The sequence below is a fragment of the Drosophila arizonae genome, chromosome X (genome assembly GCF_054131065.1).
Source record: "Drosophila arizonae isolate 15081-1271.41 chromosome X, UAZ_ARI_1.0, whole genome shotgun sequence".
NCBI classification, from domain to species: Eukaryota; Metazoa; Arthropoda; class Insecta; order Diptera; family Drosophilidae; genus Drosophila; species Drosophila arizonae.
Genome location: NC_142927.1, coordinates 25,846,182 through 25,873,357, shown reverse-complemented (window position 1 = coordinate 25,873,357; position 27,176 = coordinate 25,846,182). Strand labels below are relative to the sequence as shown.

At 38.6% G+C, this 27,176-nt stretch overlaps 1 protein-coding gene across 9 annotated transcripts in view; it reads right to left on the bottom strand.

The window, feature by feature from the left end:
* Positions 1-17,816, bottom strand: part of nAChRalpha3 (nicotinic Acetylcholine Receptor alpha3) — a 128,525-nt gene extending 110,709 nt beyond the window's left edge. The window contains exons 1-3 of one of the 9 annotated variants that reach the window (XM_089475641.1): positions 17,536-17,816; positions 16,502-16,533; positions 16,010-16,284 (exon numbers count right to left, since the gene is read on the bottom strand). The gene's annotated coding sequence lies outside the window, so the exon portion shown is untranslated. The remainder of the gene's footprint in view (positions 1-16,009; positions 16,285-16,501; positions 16,534-17,535) is intronic. The other 8 variants (XM_089475639.1, XM_089475640.1, XM_089475642.1 and 5 more) reach the window with 8 other exon arrangements.
* Positions 17,817-27,176: the final 9,360 nt, after the last annotated feature.

Genomic DNA, 27,176 nt, shown 5'->3' with positions numbered 1-27,176 from the left:
ATTGCGTGTCATATGCTACAAAAACATATATCTCTTTAGTCCAGCCACAATTATTTCAATTCGATGCAAACGAAACGGATTCCTGACTACAAAATGTTGAATTTATAAAATAACGAAACCAGTTTGCAAAATGACATTTGATCGATAAAAAAGAGAGAAAAAGAAATAAACGCGATAAGGTCGCAGGTCAACCCAAAAAACTCCAAACATATGTTGTGAATCCAAGGAGGGCTCCAAGGGGGAGCGGGGAAAGCGGAAAGCGAAGAGCGAAGTGCTCATGCCAGCTGCTTTGGGAGTGAGTGATATACGAGGTGAGGCACCTGTTCATGTCAGCCAACTGCACGGTGAGCTAGCTCAGTGCCGTTAGCTGACCAAGTAAATATCAAATACCAAAATACAAAAAAAATATACAAAAATAAAAAAATACAGAAAAAAATCCCAAAGTAAATTGAATTTCGCAACACATTTCGCACGAAAACTTTGCATATGCCAAAGGCCACGCCCACACCTGACGCACGATTTCCAACATTTGCCACTTGTGATGTGCGTGAGTGTGAGTGTGCGAGTGTGTGTATACCCTTTACTATAAATCAGCCTGCTTGAATAGGGTATTACGAGGCTAGTGTGCCGTTTGAAAGGATTTCTGATTTCCCAATGCGATGCGTGAAGGCCGAGAATTATAAATTCAATGATTTTTTGACGGGTCAAGTTCAATCATTAAGATTCAATAGTTTCCTAAATTTTGTATATTTATAATATTTTTATTAGTTCTAATTTTCAAATACTTCAAAGCAAGTTAAGTTAAGTTTTAAGCACTTGAAGTATATATCGATTTAAAGTAGTATAAATATAAATAATATCAATACAAATAACATACAAATTACGAAGCAACAATGCAACTAAAACATGTAATGACAATTGAAATTTAAAAAAATATAAATGGATTTAAAAAGTGTTGTATAATTCTCTGGATCGTCGGGGAATCAACGGATTCTTAAATACTATGGATAGGCTTAGAATTAAATTTTTAATAAATTATTACTGATATGCATACTGCCCCACTCAGTAGACTCAGTAGAGCTAAATACTCTACAGACTTCTACACAATTAGCTACAATAATGAATTGATAATCGTTGGATATCGATCACTCTCTGTATATGTAGGCATATATCGCTAAGCTCTATAAGGAATTTCGGTTTTACACTTGCTTTCTCTCTCTTTCTCAATATATATGAGTATATATCTAGCTATCTCTCTCTATATATATGTCCCTCTCTCTCTCTCTCTCTCTCTCTCAATGCTAGTCGCTACTACTCTGATCTCTTCGACAGGAGGCCTACCTGCCATCTCATTCGCTCTCAGCAACATTTGAGACCACGTTCAGCAGCAGCTATATATTTGTCTCACTCTCGTACACTGAGTCAACTCGAGTAATAATTCCAGCACTACTCCAACAATAAGACGCTATGTTGACAGGCAGAGACTACGCTGAGACTACCTTATTGCGTTATATTATATTCGTGATACGATATATACCTATATCTAATATCTATATGTATCTGCAGCTGTACAGCTCGAATTGCTGCTGTTGGACGTGCGAATGCAAATTTTGTTGGTCAGCTGAAGTTTGGCGCAGCAAGCATTTAGTGGGTAAGGTCGTCCTCCACCCCGCCAACCCCCCACCCGCCAGCTGCCGTTCAGTGGGTCACTGTTTGAATAACCGCAAAGTTGCTGAGATTGAAAGCAATTTAAAGCAACCATATGCCAACGGCGAACTGTGCGAGTCACTGGGGAAGGTCGGCTGGGCAGAGGCTGGGAGCGATGGAGTAGCAGTTGGGCGGGCCACAGGAGACAGCGTCCCATATTTCATTGATGGCGCTGACAGCTCCCCAAGCAATTGGCGGATAGATGTTTAAAAATTCAAGCGAAATGGCTAAAGAAAAACGCCTAACACAGCAAATGAGTTGCACCTGCCGAAAGGGCGAGCATGGAGTGGGCGGGGAAGAAGGGAGGAAGGGGGGGGGGAGACGTTGCTGAATAAATGCATGAAATGAATGAGTAAATAACTGGAATGACTAACTGCGGTGCTTAGTCGTCTCCGGCGACGACGACGACGACGACGACTCAGCCTCGATTTGCAAATCACATGAACATGAACAGAAGAAGCTAACGCATCGGACGTGGCTCGGCAATTGGAATGGGCCGAGCGAAGAGGTGTGAAAGTGCCAGCCTGAGAATCACTTTAATGCGTATGTGGTTCACATGCCAGCAGCAGTAAATAACAGCAAGCGGAGATAGATAGCGTGAGAGAGAGAGAGGGAGAAAGAGAGAGGGAGGGAAAGAGAGGAGGGGAGAGGTATGGAGATATCGACAAACAGCCAAAGACAGGCTAAGCATACTGCCTGCCTCCAGCCAGCCAGCCAGGCAGCCAAATGGCATTATCAAAATTTACATACAAGCATATCCTGATTATCCTTTAAGCATGAATTATTGAAAGCGTAAATACCGCCAGAGACGACACTTGGCAATGGCAGGAGCTGCTTTCAGAATGCCAACAGCCAACAGCTAGCAGCAACAAAAACTGCGTAGTAGCTGTCGAGAGAGATGGGAGGAGAGAGAGAGAGAGAGAGAGAGAGTGAGAGAGAGAGAGAGAGAGAGGGAAGGCAGAGTCGCGTGTTGGAAACAACGGCTTAATTTGCACATGACAAACCGAAAGACAAACTGTAAGACATTTGAAGGAAGGTATATAGCCTGGGCCAGGGCAACCAGCCGAGCAGTCAAGCCCTGACAGACAGCCTCAAAAATAATGCGTAGACGGGCCAAACTTTGTCTACGGCAAGACGGAGACGAGACAGCCGAGTCGAGCCCCAGGCGCACTCAGCATAAATATACCCTACAATGCGGGGCACACAATATAAACCCTAGGAGAAGACGACCTGCAAAGGTTCAATATTATTTTAATTAATCACATTTGGTTATCCCCTTTGGCTGCTGTTAGCGCTGCCCCGGAGAGTGTTGACCCATTGACGGAGGCGCAGCTCACTCAATGTGGCATGTGTCATTAGGCTGAACATGTGTTCGGCTGTCTGCAGCTGGAGCTGAGCGAGTCAGGCAAGTGAACACATGTTCCACGCTCCAGCCGAGCGACACTGAGCCAACGAGTTATGGCACTCAGCACTCGGCAGCAAGTCAATTTCAGTTATACTGATTCAAGATGCCTTCGAGTATCCGAAAACAACAATGCTGTATCGAAAGTTTTGCTTTTGCAATCTCCGACTCTGCGGCTCGTCACCAAGGCAAGATGTGAGATTTACATTCGCTTGGGCTTAACGGCGCCATGCACAAACACACACACACAACAGCTCACACACACACAGGGAGTGAGTTTGAAATCCACTCACTTGGATAAATATGTTTTCAACTGTTTGTACACTCGCATCCTGGACGAGCGAGCTCCTGCCGCCTGCTGCGTGTATTGTGTGCTAAAATCCTGTTAAAAGTTTGCCATAAATCCTATTTACATATTTCGTCTTCATCTCGTAGCATTCACGGCTTCTCCTTGGCGGCCTCAAAGAGTTCAAGAAGGCGCCGACACGCCCCATGCCTCCATCTCCCTCGCCCCTCGCCCCATGCCATACGCTTGGTAACAAGTTTCTGGTCATATCAATTGTTTAGGCAAATAAATCATTCGACTTCCTTTAAAAGCAGCCGCCCGCCTTCCTCGGATTTCACTGGCTGGCCGTGCTACCTGTGGCTAGTGGCCTGGGGCGAGGGCAGCTCGTTGCGGTTGCCATCTTTTTGGCTAGGACTCACATTCCAGTTGTTGTTGACCTCGTTTGCCGTTTGTTGATTTCGGCTAAAATACAAGCCGCCGCTCGGGTCTGCAGTGCTTCCTTCCTTCCTGCCATCCAGCCATCCAGCCTTGCTGCCTTCCTTCCTGGCCCGTGTCCCGATACAAATCCGAGCAGATTTAGCATTCGCTTTCGATTAATGCTGCCAAACGGCAGCGCATTGTTCGCTCTTAGCCGCCAACAACAACAACAACAACAACTGCCGCCTGCCAGCCTACCGCCCGCTGTGCCTGCGGCTTGGCGATTTGCTTATAGCCAGTTGGAGCAATGAAAAGTCACCCGGTTGCTCGGCTCGGCTCTCGGTTCTCTAATCCTAAGCCTAGTCTAATCTTGAGACTCCCAAAGACTCGCTTTGCATATGCCCCAGCTAGGGCCTCAGCGCGTATAATTGCCCGCCGTCCGCCGTCCGCCTAAGCCCAATCGAGCTCTAAATGTTGTCTCTCATGACATCGAATTGAAATGCCTGACAAAGGCAGACAACGGTATATGGCTGAGTCTCTACCATATTAGCTAGAGCTAGAGCTTTACACCTGATATCGATATACAAATATTATGCAAATTTATATAAATATAGCATGCACAAATGTGTATGTGTGTGTGTGTGTGTGTGTGTGCGTAGCTTCCTGCAAGTCTTTTCAATGAAAATTGAAATCTTTCTTAAATTGCCCTTTTTACATTTCGTAGCACCCAAAACGAATTATTCTCAATGTATATAACGCACATTTATATACAGTTATATATATGTATAGCTTTATATACATTTATATAGATTGTCAGATGTCTGCTGCAGACAAGCAGCAGCCAACGAGTGTAATTGTAATATGTATTGTTTGTTATTTCGCCTTGGCGTTTTTATTTTTCAATTTCAATGTTGCGCATACGCAGCGTATAACCAACGTTTGGGGCGCAGCAGCAGCAGCAGCAGCAGCAGCAGCTCCCCAGCGACGTCTTTTGAAAATAAAACGTTGGCTTGTAAATCAAATGCGTGGTTACGCCCCCAACACGCACACACTGACGCACACACACACACACACACACACATACACATTCATGGAGTCTGTTGAGTTTTTGTGGTGCCGACGCTGAAAAGCACGCAACACTTTTTGGCCAAACTCAATTAGTTGCCATTTTTTAGTGTGCGGCTTTTTTTGTTTGCTGCAGGCATTGAAATCAAGTAGTGTGTGTGTGAGAGTGAGTGTGTGTGTGTGTGTGTGTGTGTGTGTGTGTTTAGCCGAGCATTTAGATAGTGGCAACAAAGTCGAATGGCCATTGGCAGCCAGCAAGTGAGTGGAACTTTGTTGCGAGCTATTAAAACATGGCTCGGGTGCCGGGCAGCAATTGAAGTCGCCATTCAAGTCGCACTTGAAGTAGGAAAAGCCTCAGTTTCAATTGTGCCACATTGTGGTGGCGCAACACACACAGTGACTCCTGCCAGCTGGCGAACCGCATCGACTGACAGCGCAATTGGTTGAAAGCCACACACACACACACGCACACACACACACACACACACACACACACACACACACACATGTGCATGTAGATGAACGCATGGCTGACAGCTCCCCAAAGGAAGCGCAGTTGCCGCTGTCTCCCACGAGAAGGCTGTTGGGACGAGCCGCGGCGTAAGGACGAGCCACTTAACACGCAGCCACCGACAACAACAACAATAACAACAACAACAACAACATCGACAGCAGCTACAACTACAAAAGTAACAATAACAATAACCGCAATAATAACAAGACCCTTACAGACTCAGTCCATACGACGCACAAATACCCTACACAAAAGACGAGCGTGGCATATTAAAAGTTGGCTTTAAATTTGATTTGGCCAGAATTTACTGTGGCCTAACGATGCCGTTAACTCAGTAGCAGCGCTTGGCTTTCAAAGGAGTCGGCTCTTGCGGTTCTTTGCATTCTTTTCCCCCTTTTTTTTTGTACTCCTGGGGCTGTTTCGCATTTGTGTTTGCATTTTGCAGGAACAAGTAAAATACACATTATGCTTATTATTTAAAATGTTGCCATGCACACACACACACACACAGACATGTAAACTGTGGGATACAGTGCAAAGAGAGGGCTGAGGCTTATCGTGATTTCTTGAGCGCCACAAAATACGCTCAAGTCAGCACGAAATAGATTCTTAAGCATACACCAATATGACCTACTCAGGCAGATTTATATGTATTGATGTGTATGCACATGTAACTATATAATATAATATCGTAAAACATCGTGAATGATAGAACTAGAAAACCTTTTTTTTTAGAGACTTTCCCGTTTAAAATTCTAAGGTCTCCAAAATAAAAAATATTATGCTATTTGAAAATCGAATGCATCATTCACAACATGTTATCGCCAAATTATATAATAAATATAATATTTGTATTGTCTTAAATTTTCTGTTTTTTCTTTGTCAAAATTGCAAAAGGGATTAAAGTCCTGAGTATCTAACATCGATTTTTATCGATTGGAGGCTGATGTTATATAATCAAAAATGATCAACCTCTACTCTAAAACTCTACTCTACTCTAAAAGTGTATTTATTTTAATTAATCCAGCCTCTAACTTAAATAATTGACGAGAGAGCTCCTATATGCGATATAACACCAATCCACTATGGGGAAAATCCAAATTATCGAATATAAATTAATAAATTGAAAACTAAGTCAGATTACGATCCTAACAAATTTTGAAACGATAAAAATCTTAGTCATTCAGGAAAATTTTAGTTATTTTCGAAAGAGATGAACAAAAATTATATATCGAATACTTTCCAGATGCAATTGATATGTTAAAAAAAAAAAAAAAAATTAAAATGAATAAAAAGTTTTTTTTTTATTATTTGAAGAATTTAACTAAAATATTTTGAGTGGCAACGATATTTTTAATGTGAGATATTAGCTCTAAATTATGGATGAGTGCGAGGCTTTCGCAAGGGAAGAATGCGGTCTTTTATATTCTACATGCATACCATATATAAACAAGTAAGAAAACTCTAGTCGAGAGTGCTCGACTAGATACTACCCTGAACCCAACAAATAAAAATGCCCTTTAGTATGGCTGAAATTTCAATTTCGATGTATTTAAAAATATAAATAAAATACCAAACTCATTTAATAAAATATAAAAATATTTTGAAACAATTCAAAAAAATTAACATCAGTTGCATCGATCGGGATTCGAACCGCGACTTCTCGATCGAGCGTCATGCAGCTAACACACTAGGCCACCTCACTCCTGCTAGTAGCGCTGGCAAAACTCAAATAAATTCACTGCTGCAGCGCCATCTACCAAAACTAAACGAAACTAACTGCTGATGTGACTCTAAGAATCTGCTAGAATAACCAAACTATTAAAAACGCACATAAAGTATAGTTAAAATTTCAATTTCGGTGAAAACTCATTTATGAAAATATAAAAATATTTTGAAACAATTAAAAAAAATTAACATCAATTGCATCGATCGGGATTCGAACCGCGACCTCTCGATCGAGCGTCATGCAGCTAACACACTAGGCCACCCCACTCCTGCTAGTGGCGCTGGCAAAACTCAAATACATTCACTGCTGCTGCGCCATCTACCAAAACTAAACGAAACTAACAGCTGATGTGATTCAACGAATGTTTCTGTTGTAGCTGCTGCACGTGCGTTTGTTAATTGGCCAAATATTTGATTCTTTTTTATTAATTTTTGACTGAACGGAATTTAATGAAACTTTCAGAATATGATCTACATATTATATTGAATATTTGAGAAATTTAAAAAAAAGAAAAGTCATTCACAATTACCTATAGTGGCATCTGATTTGAACTTGAATGGTTGTACTCGATAAAAACATAACGGGATGATTTATCGAATTTTAAAAGCAAACTCGACGTCCGCGCTGTATATACGGTCATTTTAAAAAAAAATTCAAGTCTCTAGCTCTTATATCTTCGGAAATCGACGCGTTCAAACATACGGACAGACGGACAGACGGACGGACGGACAGACGGACAGACGGACAGACAGACAGACGGACAGGGCCAAATCGACTCAGCTCGTCGCCCTGATCAAGAATATATATACTTTGTGGGGTCTGCCACGCCTCCTTCTGCCTGTTACATACATTTCAACAAAACCATTATACCCTGATTTCCCATTTTCAATGGGTTCAGGGTATAAAAATCTGATATGATGCCAGCATTTGCTATGGACAAACCTAGTCCAAAACTTCCCATTCTCTATTCCCTGACTCAAGGAACCTATATATAACACCGATACTTGTAACTTAAAATTAAAATTATTATCATGTATCTTACATGTCATGCGATAGTTATGGACACGAGGCACGAGTTATGTCCCGACACGCGTCCATCTCTAAGGCAAGAGAGGCTTTATAAATTTCAAAATATTTTCTGCGGCCTTTTCCGACGCATTTTCATTGCTATTAAAAACTTTCTCGAACAGGAAAACGCCCATAACAACAACAACAACAACAACAGCAACTGGAGCAACAGCAGCGGAAAGCAAGTCAAAAGGAAAAAAAATTATGTATTTTATTATGCTGATGATGATGATGATTTTCTTTATTTTGCCCGTTGATTTTTACGCATTTTGTGCGACGAGTGCGGCTGCTGGGCAAACACATTAAAAACCGCAGCAGACAAAGGCGGACGAGCCGCCGCCAGCAGCGAGGGCTGCTCACAAAGTTAATTAATTTCCACTTAATGTGCACTTAAGAACACTAAAGAATATTCAAGCGAGCAGCACAGACAGGCATACAAGAGTCGCCGTCAGAGCATATAAATACCTAATTCGATTATGCTCTTTAAGGCCAGAGCGATTTGCTCGAATGTCACATGACTGGCCCAGCCTGGCCAGGACTATGAATAGTTAATCTGCAATCAAAACAGGAAATTATTTTAAATTGAATTGCATTGATTTCAATATCAAAGCAAATCCAAATCACATCGAAATGGCATCGAAACCTCAATTGGACTTCTTAATAAGCCCACATTGATCTCAGCTGCATCTCAGCCCGACTGATAGGTAGATAATATATATATGTACATACATATATATATGTATGTATATACCACGCCAACTGCCAGCTCAGCTCAGTCTCTAACTTTAGCTGCTGCTGCGGCTACCTGCATAGCATTATGTGGAGCTTGTCAAGCCCCGAGCTCCGAGCTCCAATCCTTATCCCGAGCCCCATTTGCAGCCCTTCTGGCTGCTCGCTCGCAAAGGCTTTTCATTCATAGCACTCGCTGCCTAGCAGTTTATCTGCGGGCCTCGGCTGCTTGTTTTCGTTTTTATTTATTTTTTTATTTATATATTCTTGTTTTTTATTTATTTTTATTGGCCCTCGCGCTTTTCACACATTTTTCATTTTCCCAACTCAAAGTTTCGTTTTTATATTTTATTTATTTTTTTCGTGATTTTGTTGTTGTTGCTGTTGTGTTTTTGCTGTTTCTTTTGTTTTTGGCTTTTTCATTGTTTTGTGTTGGAGCAATTAAAATTTTTATGAGCAAACAAATTTTCGTTTACAACAATTACAACAAACTGCAATAAAAAATAATAATCATAAAAAAGCAAAGGCAAAGGCAAAGGCAAAAAAATAAATAAATAAAATAACGAGCCAACATATACACGTGCAAAGGTAAAGCTGTAAAGGTGCTAATTGGTTAATTGTGCGCGTACAGGTAAGTGAAAGAACTTACAGCACACAGTCATGTCAGCCTCTGTGTATGTATGTGTGTGGGTGAGTGTCAGTGTGTGTGTCCTGTTCAATAATTCAGCAAATGAAAACAACAAATGAAGAGAATTAACTGTAACAAGCCAACGAATTAACACACCAACAGAACAGAACAATATATGCATACAGAAATACATACATACATATATATATATTTCTATATGTATATATGTATATATGTTTGAATGCGATTTACAGTTTATGAATTCGTAAAGGTGTAAATGTATGTATTAAAATTAATTTCTAAATTATTTACAAAAATTAATTTATCAAAAACTATCATTTTGCAATAATTCCAGCATTTAAGTTCATCAGCTTTGGATATTATCAAGGATTACAATTTGCCGCATAAATATTTCATTGAGCAAACCGACAGAAGCAGGGGCAGAAAAAGGCAAAGGATGATGTGAGTATTTACATACTGTTTAAATTAAATAATTGAAATTGCTAACTTTTGGCTATAATTGTTGTGTGTATATTAGTATTTAAATCATTAAATATATTAAATACATATATGTATAATCATTTCTAAATGATTCGATCAAACATAGAGACAAGCATGTACGTTGCAGTCGGGCGTTACCGATGGCAGAATACTCATTCAGGACGCAAACACTGTCAGATCAAGTTTCCGATTTGCCACGCCTACAATCGGTATATAAATATTATTTTTGTGAAAATCCCATCAAATCAAATGCTAGCTGTAATTTAATTGTTAAAGTTGGAGTTTCTATCCAAAAAACTGTGGAAGTTTTACCCAATTTGCCACGTCTTAGATATATCCTCCATATTTTATTGACTTTAAACTGTTAACCCGATTATTTATTTAAAATTTCACCTCTACAGCACCTCAACCATCATAACTGGCGAACGGGCGAAGAAATCCTATATACTCATTTCCATTTCGTGAAAAAGTATAAAGAAATAGCTAGGAGCAGGCGTTTATAGGCATTGACCTATGAGGCTATAATGAAGTGCCTCAAACGTAACTTTGGTAGAAGATTAACGTATCTATTCTATAAATGGGCAAAATGAAAATCTATCGATAGAAAGCCATGACTATAGAAGGCCTTAAGGGTAAAACGCTGACTTATAGCTAGATAAAGAATTACGTTCTCAGATCAAGGCACTTGAATGGGGGAAGAAAGACTAAAAATCTATGGGGACTACAATATGCCCTTGATTAACAAAGCTAATAGGTGGGGCAAGAAAAAAGTGCTTATCGATATATCGATAGCTTCGATAGCATTTATTCCTGCAGTTAGTATTATAACCAATATTATTATGAACAAAGACTAATGTCTAATAGAACACATTAAAAAGATTGACAAAATTATATTTTTTTAAATTAATAATATTTAAAAGCAATAGGCTAAAATTAATTTTTTTTCGTAATGCCAACGTTTCATATTAAATAAAGCTACTTTTGAAGCGTTTAACACCGTCCTACTACCTTCTAATTTATTTCGCTAAATCATCCTTCAGCCTCCCTAAGCGATTCTACAATGTCATCCACATATGTAATACAGGCGTTCGCTTAGTTTAATTGACTCATAAGTCAAGAGCAAACAAGGAACAAAAAACCTGAATTTGCTTGGGAAAGCAGGCCAAATCAAGCCATTTCCATTTACGTGTAGCTAATTCAGATGCCGCCGCGTCTCCTGTTTAAGGCGTCAGCTGCGCCACTGCAGACAAAGGCATTGACACGCCCAAAAAAAAACGGCACTCACACACGGTTGGGACAGCGACGTCCACCTGCTGCCCCCATTCCCATTCCTATTCCCATTCCCATCTCCCTCTCCATCGAATCCCCAATTCCATCCCATGGCAGTTGTTAGTTTAAACTGATTTGCAGTGTTTGACATGGCCATAAAAAGCAACGGGAAGTGGACCAAACCGAAAGGGCCAAAAGGCAGCAGGAGCCGAATGTGCCATGCGATGAGTGTGAGTGTGAGTGAGCGATCAGAGGAGCTTCGCTTAAATGTTTTGTCTTCATTGCTTTCGCCTCTCGCCTTTTGCTGCTACTGTTGGCGCTGCACACACACACACACACACAGTCAGAGCCACAGACAGACCCACACACACGCCGACAGATCCTAACTACTTGTAACCCATTCAACTAACCTAACCATGTGGATGGGCTAGTCTCATCGCCTGCCGTGTTCTGTTGGTCATTTCACTAATCTCTTCATTTTGCTCAATTCTGTTTTTTCCTTGTTGTTGTTATTATTATTGTCGTTGTTGTTGTTGTTGACGTTGTTGTACCTCCTCCCATGTTTACAATTTATTTGGCCTGTTGTAGTTGCGCTATCGTTGTTGTTGCTCATACGCCCCATTGTCTATATTTTTTGGAGCTGCAGCCGCCCTTTTGTTTGACCAGAACGTGCAGCGTCTCTAATGTTAAGTTCAACCATTCATTTTCGAGCCATATAAAGCGAACAGGGTCCATGTGACAGCCAGCAAACACAACAACCACCCCTACACCAACCCCTACAACTACCCCAACATCCATCCTTATCCCTATTCCTATTGCTATAGCTACAGCCCACGTTTATGCTTCCTCTCCCTCTCTCCCTCTCTCTCTCGCCCTCCGTCTTACTGGTTGGATATTATGCCTGTGCACGTCCGCCCCCAATAAGCTGCTCTTGTTGTTATTGTTGTTGTCGTACAGGACGCTGCCCTGGAGGGTGGGGCTATCCAACAATTAAGTAAAACGATTAAAATGCAAAGTAGTCAACGCCAATGGGCTGCAAAAATCTGCTGCTGCTGATGCTGCTGATGCTGCTGTCAACGACACAAATTCCCTCAATACCCTAACAATGTCAAACAAAAGATTGGAACAAATGTAAATAGTTTGCTAATGTGAAATATATGCAAAACTGTCGACGAAAATCGCAGCTCAAAATGCAGGTGAGAAACAGAGACTGAGTGTTAAACAACAGATTAAAAAATATATATATTGAAATTTAGATTGTATATACATGTACATATGTATATACGAGTGTATGCTTTTCTCACATAGAGTTGGAATGCTCCTTATATGCCCATTGCATATCGGAATGCCATTAGAGACATTTAGATTGGATAGGTAAAACAGTTTCGATCTGCTTTATTTATTTATAGACCATATTGATCTTGCTATCTCCGTAATTCTTTCAACTAAGGCTGATCTGAATATATATACTTAATATGCAACTAGAAAGTTCCAGATCCAGCACTCCAATTTTTGTTCATGTACATATCTACATTTATCTAGATCCCTATCAATCTACTCTACGGATGATCTTTGAACTAAATTATTTGATATATGAGTCAAGTACGAATAATACAAAACTCAAATAGATAAACTACAGATAAAGAGTTATAGGGTCACGCTTATCTGAATATATCAACTCCAAGTACTCGACTCAAAGAGATAAACTCTATACATATATATATTTACCTATAGGGTCCAGCTAATCTGAAGGGATCCAGATCCAAGAGAGGAATCATAATCGATCTGTTCTACAGTTCAGCTAAATTTCAATTACATCGATCTTTGAACATAATTAATGGATGTTCCAGTATTTCTCTAATTGCTTGAGCTCCATGCAATCCTCTTAAGTAGATGAGCTATTAATTGGCAACTAGTACATTCTATTTACTATTGGGGCCATGTGATATTTCCAGCTGGCATTGGATAATTTAAGTTTATTTCCAGAGCGCAACCTTTTGGGTCAATTCATGATTTAATCCGTTCGTTTAATTTCCATGGACATTGTTGCTGCTGCTATTACGGTCACAGTTCTTGATCCCACAACAGCCCGCTACTAAGCAAACACACACGCACACGCACACACTCGCACACACACACACACTCAGGCACAGTCGCATTGTGCAATGGTTTTGTTTGCTTCTGGCATTGTTGTTGCATTTAATTAAAACCCTTAAATGTAGGCACACGATTGCAGTAGCTACAGTTGCTCGATAAAGAGGCTGCCGTTGAGCGAAAAGGGGGGCGGGCGGTAAGACGGGGCCATTTTGGGGGACATTCGAAATAAATAAATGTAGAGCTGTTGCCATTTTGGCAACCACAGCAACGACCAGAACCAACAGCATCAGCAACAAAGCCAACAACAACAACAACTCACTTATCCCTTTCACTCCCACACACACACGCTGTCTTGTTCTTTTTCTGACTCTCGCTCTCTCTCTCTCTCTCTCTCGCTCTCGCTCTCTATCTCTCTCTCTCTGTCTCTGTCTCTTTCCTTCTTTCTCAATTCGTAATCGCTCAAATTGTTGGGCAAACATTTTAGCAGCTTTTTGGGAAAATAGTTTAAATGATTTCGTCCGTTCGAAAAAAGTTATTTTAAAAGCAAATAGAAAATATTCCGTAATATACGGAAATTATATTTAGAGAACTGTTTCGAGAGCTGCAACTGGCTTACGCCAGGGCTTAATGTATTTATTAGCTATAAGCCTAATTAGACTGCACACAAGTTTCTTTGTCTAGACGCTCCATGCACATTAGATAATCCCGGCTACTCTAACTATTTTCTGGGTCGACGATTCTGACCAACCAAATGTTTGTGTTGTATAGGTGTCTATGTCTATTCTTATGTAAAATTTATTGAAAGTGCTTTTTAAGAACTGAGAGAAGGTGCGATATATATCGCTTCAAATCGATAACAGACAATCGATCAAAGCTATCGGTAAGTTTATGTGAAGTGGACTAAGTGCATCTATAGACGAACGTCATGTTATAGCGGCGCCAGACAAATAAATGATTTTGATTAAAAATATATTTTTATCAACTGTATTTTCTTTATACTTTAAAATTCTAGGGTATAGACGAAAGGCAATCTACTGATTTCACATGCATGAATGAGTATAAAGACAATGGCTATTGTTGAGTTACTATCCTCGAATATATCAACCCATATCAATAGCAGTGAAATTGTATTTCAAGAGTTTTTCAGCTCGCTGAATAAGCAACTGAAATAATTTATATTTCATTCAAAGCACGTCACAAAAATTTTTCCAATCATATCATTGTTCATAATATTCGGTGTATTTTAATTGAAAAAGTGCGAACAAAAAGAACTAAAACTCATTTTATACGGAATGAAAAATACAGTCGAAAGTCGAAATGAAAAGAATTTAAAAATAATAATAATAATAATAATAATAATAAAGCAATATATTGAAATTTTTCATGTCCTTCCGCCTTCATTTATTAATTCAACTTACTTTGCAAAAGTTCTCTGAAATCTGATCAGTTTGTAAAAAAAATTAATTATATTTACAGTTATTAACCATTTCTTAGAAACGGCCCAGGAATACTTGGAATGTCCTTATTACAGCAGCTTCGAGATATTCACATCAGAATACAGAAATTGCTCTTCCCTTATACATACATACTTGAGGTGTTGAAATATTAAGAGAACTTATTTATTATTCAAAAATTCAGTTGTCAGTTAACTGAATATGCTAATTATGCTCAGCCAAATTCATTGTAAAAACATAAAGTAAAACTTTGTAATTAACTAAACCGCTGCTCTGCACAGCCTCGCCAAATCGCTCGGTCCAACTTGTGCCAGCTCATCAGCTGCAAATCTCTTTTTATACTCATTCACGAAAGTAAAACGGGTATATTGGTTTTGTGCAATGTCCTACCACCTACAAAGCTTTACGATTATATTCTTCAGTAGAGATTTGGAATTTGGAACATATACTCCCATATACAATCGTTTGATTAAGTCACAAGATTTCCTCAAGACGCCCACTATGGGCGTGGCAAAAAATAAAATGCATTTAATTTAGATAAATTATTTTCCTTGGGCTAACAGCCCGAAATCACATAGATATGTCGATTATATGCCTAAGCCCATTGAGGGCGTGGCAAATAGGGAACAACTGTACTTTTCGATCAGTTTTAGAGCTGGAAATTTAAAATGGCTACATAACTGTTAACTTTCTATAATATACGTGTATCAATAGGGCGCGTGGCAAATCGGAAAATAGATAGAAATTGGGCCATGAATGAGTAATCTGCAGTCGATAACGCCCAGCTGCGACGTTTTTACTTGATTTTAATTTTAAAAGGGAATAACCAGAGTGAAAAATGTCTTACTTCAGATATTCATTTTGAAATAGATAATCTTATTTAATCTTTCAGCTTCTTAAATGAAATTCGAAAGAACTTTTTCAAGCTCGCCTGTCAATCAACCATTTTCGGCACTAGACTGAACCCAATACAATACTTGTATATTCGTAATCTCCATTCGAATCCTGAGATTTCCCAAATGTCAACCAGCCCGAGTTGAATAAAAACAAAACTTAAAGTATTAAATGGCTTATGTTGCTTATAATAATATAATAATATACAATGTATGCATGTTCGTCTTCAATTTGCATTTTGAGCCTTACCTTGGCTGCTGTCACGGGAGACAACAACAACAACGCCGCCAAAAGAAAAACTCGCTTCCGTTTCCTTAACTTCAATTGTTGTTTCTCTGTTCGTTTTATGTTTGCATTCGCTGTTGCTTGTTTTTGTTTTTGTTTTTGTCTTCGTTTTCGTTTACGTTCTCGTTTTTCTCGCCTGCTTATTTGCATTTAGTTTTTCATTCCTTTAGTTGAATTCTTCAAAAATTTATTGTGCACAATTTGATTATTTCAATTTCTTTTATATTTTTCTTGATTTGCTTTTTATCATAGTTTGCAAACAGAACAAAAAACGAAAAAAAATTAGCAACAAACTTTGCCCGGATGGCGAAAAAAAAAACAACAACAATATACAGAAACAATTCACTCGAAGATTTGAAAAGTCGATTCTTCTTCTTAACACTTTGAAACTTTTCTGTGTAATGCGTTTCGCTTGCTCACTCACTCTTTCTCTCTCACTCTCACACTCGCACTCACCCAGTCTATTGTCTATTTGGCTGTTATTGTTGCTACAAACAGACCGAAATCGAAATGAATTAAACATGGGTAAACACTAAAAGAGCCGTCCGAAAAGATGTTTCACAATTCGATTTAAATAGCAACAAGTTGATCGAATTAATTGATATTCATAATTAACAAAAGTTAATTGGCTTGAAATGCAGTTGCTGTTGTTGCAGCTGCAGCTGCAATTCGGTTATGAAATTTTTGCAACTTAAATTTCCTGACTCGCAATTGTCGCCATGAATTGTTGTTGCTGCTGTTGTTGTTGTTGTTGTTGCTCTTTATCTTTGCCTTGGCAGCTTTGTTAGCGCGACCTCCGCAATGACCGTGTAACAATTTTGCAGCTCAGCAGCAGAAGCAGCAGCAATAGCAGCAGTAGCAGCAGCAGCAGCAACAACAACAACAACAAACAATGCCAAGAAACGCGCGCGCGCCACAAAGTAGGCAACGAAAATGTTCGTGGCAATCAGACGATGCTTTAACGCAAAGCCAACAACAACAACAACAGCACCAACAACAACAACAACAACTGCCATAACAATTGCCAAAAGCTGCGCGCCTTTTTTCGCCTCACAATTTTAAGAATTCATTTTTTTTATGAAGTAGCGTTTCCTTCTTCTTCTATTGTTGTTGTTGTTGTTGTTGCTGGTTTCTTTAGGCGGCACTTGCAGGCTGATTATTGCTGCTGCACATAGCCAGAGCAGCAGCAGCAATAACATCACCATCATCAGCGCACACACACAAAACTTATGTAAGCGTTTTGTGCGCGTTTTTCTTTTTTCGTTTCGTGCGTTTTTTGTGCGTTTTTGGCAGGCGTTAAGCGCCGTCAATGTCCAAGCCTTAGCGGGTTGTGCTTTCTGGCTACCATTGCTAACTATTATGATTCTTGTCATTAATATTATTATTGTTATCAGCTGGTTGGCTGGCCATTGCAGTTGCTGCTGTTGCCACTTTCGCAGCGACAGCAGCAGCAGCAATGACGGCGGCAGCATTCATTCATTCAAACTCACTAAACGAACGCAGCTGGCAGTCACATGCGCGACTAGCACACACACACAGGCACACGCACACATAGATTGAGAGGTACGCACACTCGCACACACAGACACGCACTCCCGCACACACACACACACGCACGCACGCAGGCAGGCAGACAGGCAGACACAGAGACACGGCCACGGAGACGAGACAACAACTGCGACTGCGACTACGACAACAGCAATTGCTGCGACTGCTGCGACTCTCGCGTTTGGTTCTCCTCAAAGCGAAACGCGTGCCGTCTGCGCTGAGTCCTGTTTCATACTGTCCTGCAATGGTTGCTGCTGCTGCTGGCGATGCTGCTGCTGCTGCTGCTGCTGCTGATGTTGATGCTGTCGCTGCTGCGGCACAAGAATTTCCCTTGTGGGCTCTGTTAAAATTTCCCTGGCATGCGCACCGTGTACAACAGTAAGCGTTAACAGCGCTAACAGCAGCAGCAGAGCAGCAGCAGCCGGCAACGCGACGTATACGTAATATTTAGACCACAAGTTGTTTACAGCCAGCCAAAACATTTCCCAAAAACGAAACAAAAGACAACAACTCACAAAAAAAAAAAAAAAAAAAACACCACAAAATATTGCATGCAATTCGAATTGGACTTTCGCTGGCCCAAAAGACTAATGCCAATACTTTCTAATTAAGTGAATAGTATAGCAGCTGCTAAGCTATTCCAATTTACGATATTCGAGCTGACACCACGCTAGCCAACACACGATGCGTGCACTGCATTAATACAAAACGAACAGCCACCAAATTGAATTATGTTGCATGCCAGAAAAAAACCCAAAAAGCCAAAAACCCAAAAAAAAAAAATGTTAATGAAAGGGCTCTTGTAGCCTCACCTCTCTAATTCAGACCACCCGCCCAGCCCCAGGCAGCCCTCGCCCTTGGCTCGAGTGTCCTTTGCCTGAATTGCAGCTCAGCGCTGGCACCAACAAAACCGCACATAGATGTACCAAACGGCAATGTGGGCGATGTGGATGCGGATGTGGATGCGGATGCGGATGTGGTGCGGCAACTAACGGACACAGCTCCTCGGTCACTCCCAACAAATTGATGGGTTTTTATTCACGCTCACGCACGGGACTGGGTATATTGGTCCGTCCAGCTGGACGTATGAATGGACTTTGAAATTTGTCAAAGATATGCGTGTATTGTTCCTGAAACTGCTATGATACTTTGGGTGGATCCAATGTGATCGTAGCCAATCGGAATTCGTATATATTCAAGGTCATTTCAAGAGCTATTGAGGCTAAGACTTTAAGCCCCACAGATATACGAACACTCTGCTTAGTCTTCAATTTGACATGCAATAAACGGCATACAAAACTATATCTTTAATTATTTGACAAACCCAACATATTTTATGCTATTTTAGAGGTAGATCATCAAAATTTACAAAATGTCTGGCCTACATTCGACCTTATAGACAATTCTGTTAAATGAGGGCATATGGGAATGTTTATAATGACAGACCCATATAAATAGAATCTTGTATAGATTTATACAGAAGAATCTCCAGATCTAACAGAGAAACTTACAGCTCTGATAGGCCCGTAGGATATATAGAATATTGTACAGCTATAAGCGGAAATAATATTTTATAACTTTATACCGAAAAATCTCCAGATTTAACAAGTAGATTACCAGCTTTAATAGACACTTACAATATATAGAATATTTGCTAGCTTTACGCCGAAAGATCTTCAGATTTAGCAGGTAGATTACCAGCTTTAATAGACACGTAGACCTTCGCCCGATGAGAGGCATGACAAATCCCAATACATATAGCGTCTTTTGACCTAACTTAACTGTTTCTTAGCCCTAAACGAACATCAAACGGCCAGTTACATCCCACTATGCAACGTATTTAAACGTGTTTTTTTTACCTATCCTATCTTTAATTGCGCAGGCAGCTTAACGCGTTCTGCTAGTTACAATGGAAACGCATTCGATTGTTTTTCGCCTGTTGTTTTTGGATTAACCGAGACTATTTAAGCGCGTTGAAAAGCTAACTCTACAGCCTTTCATTGGCGCATAATCCTGCTTGAAATTATTAATTTTAATTAATTAATTGCTAACTAGCTTGCACACATTTTTTGATGTCTTTTCTGAGACTCTAAAAATAAAATGTTTAGACAAGCGGTAAATCAAAACAGTTCGATTTTCTGTACTCACTGTGAGAATATTTATCAAATTTATAATAACAAGAAATAACGGTGCAGCTGGACGCTACCGACTGTGTGATGCTTTGCTTTATACCCTGGATCCATTGAAAGTGAATTAATTTAGTTGGTACATGCACGAGGATTTTGCAATTGGACTTCACAAATTTGATTGTCAATTTTTGTCAATTTTTTATCATAATTTCACCGTTCATTAGCTCACATCATATTTTTTGTCAGTGCTGTCTGGCGAGGGTATACGCGTATGTGCTCCACATTTCAAGTCTCCAGCATCGAAATAGTTGGCATTCATACGGACAGATGAGCAGCCAGGCAGACGGATGGACGGCAAGACGGACTTTGCAATAAACGAATATACTTTTTATACGCTGAAGCCATTGAAAACGGGAAATCCGGGTATAAGGTTATCCCGTTGGGAGCATAGTATTGCATCAAAATATATATATATCACACACATTCACATCCACATAGAAGCGCAAGGCATTGAAATTGAATTTCAACCTTTTGGTCCTCTCATTAATTCATTACAAATTTACCTCTTATCAATTGCAATTTTGTTCTTTGGCGAATACATATATAAATGCTGATGCCAATACAATTACTATATATGTATGTGTACATATAGCAATTATTTTCCCCTCGCTAAGTGGACAATGAACAGTTCGTAAAACGCGCTGTCCTCTAAAAATTCAATGCACTTCGTTTCTCTCATTGAGTCATCAAATTGTTTCCACATAAATACAATTGAATCTCTTATAAATTGCAGTTTCGTTTCGAAACTTTTTACTAAGCGAAATGTGTTAAGCTACCGTTAGATATTGCTTTCGCTGGAATTAATGAATTCAATCGAATCTCACAATGTAATTATTATTTATTAAATTATTTTTTATTGAATTCTTTTTAATTAACCATTTTATTACAGACTATGGCAATATTTACATAGATATATACATAGCCCGAAGTATTTACCCTTTGAACAAAATTGATTAATTCGTAAAAATTGACAACGTTTTAGTCCTCTCATTAATTTATTAATATTTTTTCCGCGCAAATACAAATTTACCTCTTATCAATTGCAATTTTGTTTCGAGCCCCTTGGCAATTCGTGATACAAATCGAAATTGAACCGAGTTGAACAAGCGTTGACTTCCTTTATGTAGCTCTACCAGCTGAACTCTGTGGCTTTCCCATTGTTTATACTTGGTTTAATTAATTTTTGCAAACGTTAAGTCAAATAATCGTACTACAATGAATCGCACAATAAAATGTCACAATTTCAACCATTATTAATCAAATAAATTTCATTGACGAGGCAAAACAACAAAAAGAAAAAAAAAAATCGAAAACATCGTTATGCAGTAAAGAGAAATGTGAGAAACAAGCATAATACCCTTATGTCGATAAATGTAAAATTTTCGTTGATTCGACATTTGAGCCTCATTAAATGAAAGTCTCAATAAGGCAAAATAGAGAGAGAGATAGAGAATAAATGAGAGATTATTATTTTCGAGAATCTCATGTTTGGTTTTATTGATTTTCAGCTGAGGTTCTATTCGAAATATAGTTGAAACAAATTAATTTAGCTATGCATGTTTTTCCATTTCAAGAAAGTGAAATGAGTATATTGGTTCGTGGCAATGTTTATCTTAAAAAAAAAACTTGAAATCTGGAACACATACTAGAATGATACAGTATATAAAGTAACACAATTTATCCCATCTGCCCACTAGGGGCGTGGCGAATCACAAGAAACCACAGTATTGATATGCCAGAAATTTCGAGTATGTACTCGAGTTAACAATCCAGAATCAATAATATATGGTGCATATATCTACATTTATTTTGGTAGTTGTAAATCGGGGAAAACTATGTATATTTTTTAGAGCTTTAGAGCTGGCCAAATAAAATATAATAATTTAATTACAGTTGACATCCTCTATTTGCACAAAAATTCAATATATATGTATATATGAGGAATGGGATAATATTACTGCAGAGGTCATTAAAAAGTTGGTGGAATGTATTCCAAAATGGTTTAAAATGGTAGTTAACCAAAAGGGCAGTCACACAAAATATTAATTTTCTGTTATTTAAAAAACCTTAGCTTTAATAATTTTATTTCATAAGTGGTTGAAATAAGCTGTGGAACTGTTTTGGTCTCATTTTTTAGTTTTTAAGCAATTTTAAATATTAAAAAAATTTTTTTTAAATAAATGAATTAATTTTGTATTAGTTTAAACATCACACTAACAACCTGCGTTTAATTTTTTTTGATATCCCCAATAGTTTAGATTTTATAGATCAGCAAAATTTTTTTGGGGTGCTGGTTGAAATAAGCTGTGAACGACTATATATATATCAAATGGGCGATTGACAATACGAAAATCGTCCTGTCATACGCCTCGTTTTGGCCGTAAATGAGTATACTTCAGTTGGTAATGCCCGACTGCAACGTTATTTCATGCATTGATTTAACAATATTATTTATTTCCTTTGGAATTTAAAACTCTTTTACGCCATAAATTTGACGGAGAGTTCAGAGTTGGAAGTGAGGGTTTTCGCTCCCAACTTCAAATTCAGAATGGGCTAACAACTGAACTATTTTCTCCCAATCGCCTAAGAGATCTTTTGTGGCTAAGACTTGACCTCGAATGCGGAATTAACTCTTATCTTAGATACTTTAAATAGACTTTAACTATTCTCTATAAATTCAACTCATTTTGCAACTATATAGACAACTATACAGACTAGCTAAAAATATTTCTCAGGCTGTCTGAGCACCTTCCCATTTGATCAGCTGTAAAGTGAAACTGAGCTAAAAGAGTGCCAAAGGCAGCAGTTCCATTAGCAATCATTGGGTTGTCCAACTTCTCCGCCTGATGGCTTTCAATTCAGTTCAGTTCAGCTCGGCTCAGCTCAGCTCAGGTCTGGCTGGCTGGCTGGCTGTCTGGCACTATAAATGATTATTTATGAGCGGCTGCTTTGTGTCTGCCGTTTGTCAAAAGCGCCACGAGGCACGAGTTACGAGCCACGAGCCACGAGCTATCAGGCATACTGTTTTTAGAGACAACAAAGAGAGCACTCAGTGAGGACACCATATGGAGACCCGGCGAAGGCGAAGTCCGAAACTCGACAACAATTAAATTCGCATAACTTGCTACAAAATGTGTTATGTAAATGCAACGTCGCGCAGCTAATTGAGTTGTCCCGCTGTCAGCGAAGCTCTCAAATTGGCTCTCTTTGTCCCATTCGCATTCGCATTTCCATGCCCATTCTCATTCCCATTCCCATTCACATTCCCGTTCCCATTCCCAGTCTCGTTCTTGTTCTCAAGCTCCTGCTACCCCAAAGCCCCAGGGCCCCAGGGCCCCAAAAGAGGCGGGGCGGGCTACTTTACGGCCCTCAGCTGCATGGCATTAATGATGGATGAACTTAATTTTTATTGTCCGACCTTGAGAAGCCAAAGTCTTTTCACTCTACAATCTTTACAAACCCAACCAGCAACAGCAGCAACAACAACAATAATGTTGAGCCTACATTATTAACCGGAAGGGAAATATCAATCAGCATTTTACACTAGAATGCCTTAAAGACCAGAGATACACTGCCAAAAAGAAGGGGCGCGAATGAAAGAAACTTTTTTACTTCAAGTGATGTTAAATTCCAAGTAAATTTATACATATTTAATAAAATAAAAAATAAAATTCCACGTAAACTCAGGTCACACCTGAAACTTGATACTATTTATTTTATATATATTGTTTTTTTGAGTGTACAGGAAGGGCGTGTGGCTTGTGAAATGGAAGGATGTTAACGAAAAGACTTCATGTCTCATCTTTCGGCCCGTCTCCATTTTCTATTTTCTCCGAGACACTAAAACAAAACATTTTAATTAATTGAGGCGGAAAATTTGGTTGCTGTCGTCGTTTGTTGCCCTTGTCGGCATTGGATTTGGCTTTCTCTTTGGCTTTGCCGGTTGCATGCTGTCAACTTAACTGGGCGCAGCTGCCTGAAATAGGGCCAGAGACACTTTGCCATTTGCTCGGGATGTGGCCAAAATGGAATGGCAACGATTCTTGCAACGCTTTGCACGCCTAATGGCCTCAACAAGATGTTTGACGTACGTGCGAGTGTGTGAGTGTCTGAGCCTACGAGTCTCTCTAAATACTTGACCAAATCACATTCACAATAAAGAACTTAAGGTCCACGTTACGCACAGAGCATAATATTTTAGTATAGCATACTAAGTGTGTCTGTGCTGAGCCATAAGGCAATTATGAATGCGGAAGGGTGTGAAAGATAAAGTCACTAAGAATATGCCTCCTGTGATACTGTAATTCTGGGTATATGCAGGCAGCAGCACAGCTTTTAAATACTGATCTCCGATCAATGTCAATGATCAAGGAGCTATACATACGAATATCCATAGCTGGTAACTGCAATTAGTAAAAATGTATAAAATATCTATATGACTTGTCGAGGCGTAGGGATCTAGGGGAGGGACTATAAAATTCCTGGTACTATTGGGCTCTCAATATTGATTTCTAATAAATTTTAATGATCAACACATTCCATCTACGATTATTTACCGCTCTCTTAACTGCATTAAAGAAGAGGGTATAAAATAACTATATCTACATATTACCACTGTCAAAATCAGACTGCTCTAGCCGAGACTAGCCGACGGAAAGATACCTGGAACTACTGGGCTCTGAATACAAATTTCTGATCAATTTCAATGACCAACACATTACCCATAAGACTTACTTACTTTACCGCTCTTTGAAATCCAATGTGGCTATATGTATAATAAACATATATCTATATATTAATTATGCTCTAGTCGGTAGGGACGGACTAGAATATACCTAAAGCTACTGCTTTCAACATATCTTCTAAGCATGCAAGCACATAAATACGCCGACTCACACATACATACTACAATAGAGATATTCAGAATAATTTGCAGTATACATACACTCATGGTCAAATTAATAGGTGTGAAATTTTTTTTTTTTTAAATGAGAATAACGTCTATATTTTTTCATGTAACTAAAAAATTTAATTTATATTAAAAAATAGACACATTATAGAATAACAACAACAAAAAACAAGTTTAAAAAATAATAATTTTTAGCATAATTTTGGCATACTTCACAAAAAACTCAAATTTTTGCTGGCCAGGTTAATAGGTGTACCCAGCAAATTAAAAAAAAAAAAGTTAAAAATTCTGAAATATTGTAGAATATTTAGAATATATTTGGATAAGTATGGTTAATACCCTGTATATCCGCTTTTATTCGCAATGACTTTGCTGATTCTTTGGGGCATAGACGATATTAACCTTCTACACCTTTCCACAGGAATGGTGCTCCATTCCTCCTGAGTATTTTCCAATAATTGGGTGTAATTGAAGCAGGTAGTCTTGAAAATTAGCCTTTTCAAGTGTCCCCAAAGGTTCTCAGTTGGATTGAGATCTGGAGACTGACTTGGCCACTCATAAACTTCAATTATATTTTCATGAAACCAATCCTTAACTACTGGAGAGTCCTATTTAGAATCGTTATCCTGTTGGAATTTCTATTTTAGAGGTATGTTGTCGTGGGCATATGGTAGCATAAAACACTACTCAATAGTTCCTTTTACAGAAATCTGTTTATTATGAAAATGGTCGATGGTGCATTTCAAAACCATGCCATGAAAAGCAGTCTCAAACCATTATGCCACCTCCTCCGTGCTTAACCGCCTTTTTTTTGTATATCTAGGATCCAATTCTTTGCCTTTAGGTCTTCGAACATTTATATTTGAGTCATTCTCAAAGAAATTTTTGTTTGTTTCATCACTCCAGAGAATGTTCCTCCATTTACGCTCTCCCTCTAAACCACACCAGGCCTTGTGAGTTTGAGCAAAATTAAGCCTCATCCGAATATTTGATTTACGCAATAGAGAAACCCTGCGAGCAACTCTCCCAGGTAGATTCGAGCTTAATAGAAGTCGACGAATAGTTCGTGCCGATACAACATTGCTCATTTCGATGGCAATCGCTCTCGAAGACTTAAAAGGATCCCTTTTAGCCAAGGTGACTATCCGGGAATCCTCTCTTACGGTGGTTTTCCTCCGGGCACCCGGCTTCTTTTTATCTTTTTTTGGTTTTAGAGCATTTGTAACGAAGTTTTCCGATCGTCCCATTAGTGAGGCAATGCATTTATAAGTTTTACCCTTTTCACGAAGCTTGAGAACAAGATTTCTCTCTTCAGCACTGCAGTGAACTCCACGACCCATCTAATTTTATTTAAATGTTGCAAATGAAAATTTTGATGCTTCAATCAAATTATATTCAATAAAAATACTACCTTTGCTTACTCAAAAAGTCTTTAATATTTTAATAATTTTTTGTTAAGTTAAACACACCTATTAATGTGTCCAGGTCAATTTTGAGGTAGAGAATGTATAACAGCCAAAACTTTTTAGCGAGTAAATTTTTTTGGAAGATTTACCTATTTCCTTTTCAAATAGTGTGGCCATACCTAACAAAAAAAATTTCGTGCTGATAGATGTTGTCAAACCGTAATTATTCTAAAATATGCTAGAATCTTTGGGTCACACCTATTAATTTGACCATGACTGTATGCATACATATGTATGTATGTGCATTACATACCTACATACCTGCATTATACAATATCATCAATGGTAACTTTCTTCAAATTAAAACAAATTAATAAAACCAATATGCCCTTTGGACACAAGTTGTTCAATGAGTATATAGTATGTACTAATAAGCAGTACTAATAAGAAGGTAACCTTGCCTCTATGGTCCTTAACCTAAACTTCAAATATATAAATATAAAACAAATATAATTTTTAAAATATTAATATTAAAGTATTATATTTCTCTGAAATTTTGAAGCAATTATTAAACTCTTAGTATAGCCCATATTGCAACCGAATCCACAGCGCAGTTATATGCGTATGTGTGTGTGTGTGTGTAAGTATGTGTTAATTATTGTATATGTACCAATTAACGTAGAATGATTGGAATATCAGCTCTTTGTAGAGTTGATAGCACTCTAACTTATAAACAACAAGTAAATGTGCAATCAACTCTCTAAAGGTAGTTGAAAGACCAGATCTGGGTAAATCTGGATCCTAGTTATGGAGCCCCTTAAATACCGAGTTCACAATTATTGAGTTCTACAATAAATAACAAATAATTATTCAATAAATTTAAAAAATAATTTACAATAAATTTAGAATAAATGAAAATAATATTAAAAGTAATTTTCAATAATTACCGAATTAACTTGTTAAGCTGCCAATTAGGTAGTAAAAAGCCTGTTTAAATAATATAATAAAAAAAAAAAAAAATTACCGAAGTGCAACTAAGATAGATAAAACTAAGATCTTTACCTACCTCGAGTTTTAGC